Source organism: Gossypium hirsutum, chromosome A03 (assembly GCF_007990345.1).
Source record: "Gossypium hirsutum isolate 1008001.06 chromosome A03, Gossypium_hirsutum_v2.1, whole genome shotgun sequence".
NCBI classification, from domain to species: domain Eukaryota; kingdom Viridiplantae; phylum Streptophyta; class Magnoliopsida; order Malvales; family Malvaceae; genus Gossypium; species Gossypium hirsutum.
In genome coordinates this window covers 100,820,751-100,826,452 of record NC_053426.1, presented here as the reverse complement: position 1 = coordinate 100,826,452, position 5,702 = coordinate 100,820,751, and the positions used below count along the sequence as shown (strand labels likewise).

The following is a 5,702-nucleotide window of genomic DNA, read 5'->3' as shown; positions in this document are numbered from 1 at the left end:
ATGCTACTTTACAGCAGATTTGTCAACACCTCCACATCTCATTGCCAGCCCCACCTCGCGAACCATCCAGCGATGAAGATGTTTAGAAATATTTATTTATTATTTTATGTTTTTAATTTTTATTGAAACTACTTTTTATTTTTGTTAGATTTTAGAATTTTATTTTTAATTATTAATTTCAGTTATTTCTTTTTGAGTACTTATTCTTCCTAATATCCCCTAAAAAGTTCTTGATTTTTTCACAGTTATATAGAGCTCTTAAGCTCATCATCACATTGGAACTAAAACTCCACTGGGAAAGGTTCTCCACGACTGCCATGTCCTGCTCTACCACGACCAAAGCTACCACTAGATATGATATTCTTTTGGAGCAGGACTTATGGACTAATGAACCTTTACGACCACCGGAGTATCCTTCTCCACTCTCGAACCAATTACTCTCCAAAACTCTACTTCGAGGAATTCATCATATAGGAAGTTTCACTTCTAACCCTATCTTATTTTTATTTTATCATACCTATCTTTGTACATTGAGGGCAATGTACATCTTAAGTGTGAGGGGAGGCATTCATTTCATTATCAAAAAAATCCCTGAATAGTCTCTTATATCATATTTAGGATAAATTTTGATTGGTTTATGATTTTGATTGATATATCTTGAATTAAAACGTAGGGATTTATGCATTGGCTTTTTAAACTTTAAGACATTAGAGAATCAAGCATGATAAGTTGATTTTTAAGAATTCAAAATTATAGGTTGTTTCCCCAAGTCTAGGTATTACTTTGAATTCGAATTCACGAGTCTAAACATCAAAAAGCCATAATTTTTTGTGAGATTTTTGAGCCTTTTGAGTATCTATTAATTCTTTCATGCTCACTTTCATTATTGCTTTGAGTGCGTCAGTATTGAACTGTTATTCTGGAACTTGCTTGATTATGCATGTCGAGACCACACCATTTGATTGGATATGTCAAAATGATTAAGGCACTTAGGATTAACCCATTCATGCCATGAAAAGCCTACCTACACGATTAACCCTTAGTAAACCCCCTTGAACCTAACAAGCCATTTATTTTATTACCCTTAATATGAACCTTTAACCCATTATTGTTGAAATCCCTTAAATTAATCCCTATTTTTTGTCGAGAGTTGAGTTGAATGGATTGCCTAGCTATGTTTTGTTCTTGATAGTTAGTCTATATTAATTTAACTATGTAAACATATTTTTAATTTCATTTTCTGAGAAGAAGCTCTGTTGTACGCAAGTAAAGATTAACTCTTTTTCTAGTTAGGTAATTTTTCAATTCAATTTCGATTCTAACCATTTCTTTCAGCTTGTGACCACACCCCCTAACCAAGCTGATAAACGCCAAATTATACATAGTTTTACCCCAAATACTTAGCATATTTATGGATGTTTACTACTAGATTTGTGGATTTTGGTGCTCTTAATCCGGTTATTTCATGTTTTGTACTCAGGAGAGCACCAAGAGTCAAAAGGAGCCAAAAACGAGCTAAAAAGGGACAAAACGAACCAAATCAAGAAGTTCACCTGGCCTAAGCCTTGCCACACGGGCTACTCACACGCCCGTGTCCTTCAAGGGTGTTGACCAAGGCTCTCACGATTCATACGGTCTGGCTATTAACCCATACGGTCGTGTGCAATTTAACAGATTGAACACGGCCTGGCAAACACGTCACACGGCCGTGGCACACGGGTGTGTCCCTTTTTCAAAGAGTTGTATTTTACACGGAAAAGGATACTTAGGGAGGAAGAAAGCCAATCCAAAGCCTATATAAACACCCTAAGTATGACCTAGAAAGGGGGCCTCTTCTAGAACTTTTCTAGAATACAGAACCACACGCCAAGAATTACCCCAAGGAAGCCGATTGATCCATCTCAGAAGCCGGATTCATCATCAAGACTGAAGATCTCTCCTCAATTTCCCTTTAGGAGTTTTGAGTTTTCTTTATGTTTTGTATTCTTTATTCTTCTGAGATGTTTTTTTATTTAGTTATGAACTAAATCCCCTAAATACCTAAGGGGAATGAAACCTAAGATGAATCTTGTTATTATTTTCTGAATCGTATGATAAATATTTAACTTGTTCTTAATTATGTGTACTTAATTCTTATTTTGATATCCCAGGATACTGATTCAAGACATGCTCTTATTTAGAGGAGGAATAGACCCTGTCTAAGAGTAATTTTGTCATAATTAAGCGGAGTTGATTGCGCGCCTAGAAATAGGGTGACAAGATTTTATCGGATTAGGGTGAAACCTAATAAGGGGATCCATAGATCGAGTTAATGCAACCCTAGAATGTTAATTAGAGAAAAGTCTCGGTTATTCAATTGAGGGATTAGACGTTATTAGTCTTGAAAAGGGATAATAACATAACTTAGGGATCTCTAAGGAACAAGTTGAATGAATACATCGTCCGGTTCGGAGCCAGAATGACAAGTAAAGTTTAGGTGGATTTTTCCTTAGTTATTGTCTCAAGTCAATCGATTTTCTCAAAAGCAATTCCCCAATTCTTTTCCCTGTGCGTTCTTAGTTTAGTTAATTAGTTTAATAAACAAACCCTTTTATTCTTAGGCTAGATAATAAAAAGATAGTTATTACTATTACTTTTGGTTCCCTTGGGTACGATATCCCGGTCTTGCCATTACTATACTATTGTTTGATAGGTGCACTTGCCTTTTTGTCGTGATAATAGTTAGTCTAGGTTTGATCTTCATTATAAATATTTATTACTTGTTACGAATCACGCGATCAAGTTTTTGGCGCCGTTGCCGGGGATTCAAAATAGTAGGAACGCTAAATTTTTATTACTTTAGCCATTTATTTTTCTTGCAATTTAATTTAATTTTATTATTATTATTATTTATTTATTTACTTATTTTTTCTCTTGGTAGGTTTTTATAGTTTATGACTAGAAGAAACCCGTCAAGACCATTACTTTTTGACGAAGAAATCAATCGCACAGTCCGTAGAAATCAAAGAGAAATAAGGCGTAGCTTACGGTACACGGAGAACGAGCGAGAAGATGATACTCAACCCCCAACCGACAAGATGGCTGAAAACTAAGACAATCAGCTACCTCCTGCAATTGTGGCTAATCAAAATCCTGCTCCACGTACTATGTATGATTATGCTAAACCTTCTTTAACAGGAACTGAATCTAGCATAGTTAGACCTGCTGTAGCTGTAAATACTTTTGAATTAAAACCTAACGCTATTCAGATGATACAGCAGTTTGTTCAGTTTGATGGTTTGTAGGATGAAGATCCCAATGCTCACTTAGGGAACTTTCTGGAATTTTTCAATACATTTAAAATCAATGGCGTTTCTGATGATGCCATACATCTTCGGTTGTTTCCCTTTTCACTGAGAAACAAAGCTAAACAGTGGTTGAGCTCGTTACCATGAGGGTCTATCACTACTTGGGAACAAATGACCGAGAAATTTTTACTAAAATATTTTCTGCCGGTTAAAACAGCTAAATTACGTAATGATATCTCTTTTTTTGTACAGATGGATTTAGAAACACTTTACGATGCATGGGAGAGATAAAAGGACTTACTAAAAAGGTGCCCTCACCATGGGTTACCACTTTGGCTTCAAGTACAAACATTCCACAATGGTCTGAATCCCTCGACTCGACAAATGGTTGACGTAGCTGCTGGCGGAACCATCAACAATAAAACATCGGAAGATGCCTATGAATTTATAGAGGAGATGTCTCTGAATAACTATCAGTGACAAGTTATGAGGACAAAGCCAATAAAAACAGTCGGCGTTTATAACATCGATTCAGTCACCATGCTCTCTAATCAGGTAGAACTTCTCAATAAAAAGATTGACGGTTTACTTGGTTCTACACAGGTACATCCAGTAATGAGGTGTGACTCAAGTGGTGTAGGTGTGCATACAGAATACCAATCCTTCAATCCTACAACTGAAGAAGAACAAGTCAACTATATGGTAACAATAACTTCCGATCTCAAAATAACCCATACAGTAATACTTATAATGCAGGTTGGAGGAACCACCCAAATTTCACCTGGGGTGGTCAAGGGAATCAAAAGCCACAAAAATCTCAAGGTTTTCAACAACCACCTTATCAACAAGAGAAGAAACCAAACCTTAAAGAGATGCTTTCTAAATTCATCTCGGTGTCAGAAACCCATTTCCAAAATACCAAGACAGCACTTAAGAATCAACAAGCATTGATCCAAGGACTCGAAACTCAGACAGGCCAGCTATCCAAACTAATCTCTGAACAACCACAAGGTAGCTTACCAAGTAATACTGAACCTAATCCGAGGGAACACCTCAATGCAATTAGTACTCAAAATAAGGAAGGATTCATTGAACCAGAGCTAGAATTACAGCAAGACAATGCAATGAACAAAGTTTGAGAAGAGGTAAACGATAATGATCCTAAACAGGTAAGTACGAATCATGAACCTCGTGTGCCATATCCTAAAGCGATGACGAAAGACAGAACAGAAGAACAATTCAGTAAGTTTGTCAAACTCTTAAAGAAATTACATATTAACTTACCCTTTATTGAAGTTCTCTCGCAGATGCCCAACTCAGCAAAATTCTTAAAGGAACTTCTGAGCAATAAAAGAAAATTAGACGCTACATCGCATGTGGAACTCAATGTAGTCTGCTCAGCTATTCTAAAGAATAAGCTACCTAACAAATTGAAAGATCCAGTGAGTTTTACAATTCCTTGCTTAATTGGTAGTTTATCTGTGAATAATGCTTTAGCTAATCTAGGGGCAAGTATAAATGTTATGCTGTATAAAATGTTTAAATGACTAGGTCTCGGTAAACCCAAACAGACTAGGATGAGCATACAATTGGCTAACAAAACAATTAGATTTCCTAAAGGTATTATTGAAGATGTTCTCGTTAAAATTGATAAATTTATTTACCCAGTAGACTTTTTCATCTAAGATATGGATGAGGATAACGAGGTACCTTTAATTTTAGGACGACCCTTTTTAGCAACTGCCAGAACCATTATTAATGTAGGCATAGGAGAGCTAACACTTCGTGCAGGAGACGATGCAGTAACACTCCAAGCACGCGATTCAGTCAAAAATTCTAAGACTCAAGATAACATTATGAAACTTGTTGATGATAAAACTAATATTCAATCGTCCTTGCAGGAACCTCTTCGAAACAAGACAACGGAGACAGTGCACTATTATCGAGTAGCGAACAAAGACACCCATGAGGAACGAAGGCTTCAAATAGAGGAGCTAGATGAATGGCGAGCACACAAACCGGGAACACATGATAAACTGAAACTACCCCAAAACAAGCCCGATACCTCTCCTAATCAACTTAAGGTTGGCGATAAAGTCTTACTAGTTGCCGCAGATCCCCACATTGTCACTACCACACCAAATGAGGAAATCCATCTTTCGATACTTAGTATTTTCCCCTTCGGTACGGTTGAGGTAAGTCATTCCAAGTTCGGCACTTTTAAGGTAAACAATACTCATCTCAAACCTTATTTTGTCAAGGCTAATAGTAGGAATGAGGAGTATGAACTCCTCAAACCACCATGATCATTCAACAGAGAGGTAAGTCAAGCTTAGACTATAAATAAGCGCTTCTCGGGAGGCAACCCGAGCACTAACATATTTTGATTTTTTTATTTTTAATTTCTAACACTTT

At 36.6% G+C, this 5,702-nt stretch overlaps 1 non-coding gene across 1 annotated transcript; it reads right to left on the bottom strand.

Annotated features, from left to right (window-relative positions):
* Positions 1-3,506: 3,506 nt before the first annotated feature.
* Positions 3,507-3,613, bottom strand: LOC121225687 (small nucleolar RNA R71). Its single transcript, XR_005923542.1, has one exon. It is a non-coding gene; the product is annotated as a small nucleolar RNA R71 (small nucleolar RNA).
* Between the last annotated feature and the right edge of the window lie 2,089 nt (positions 3,614-5,702).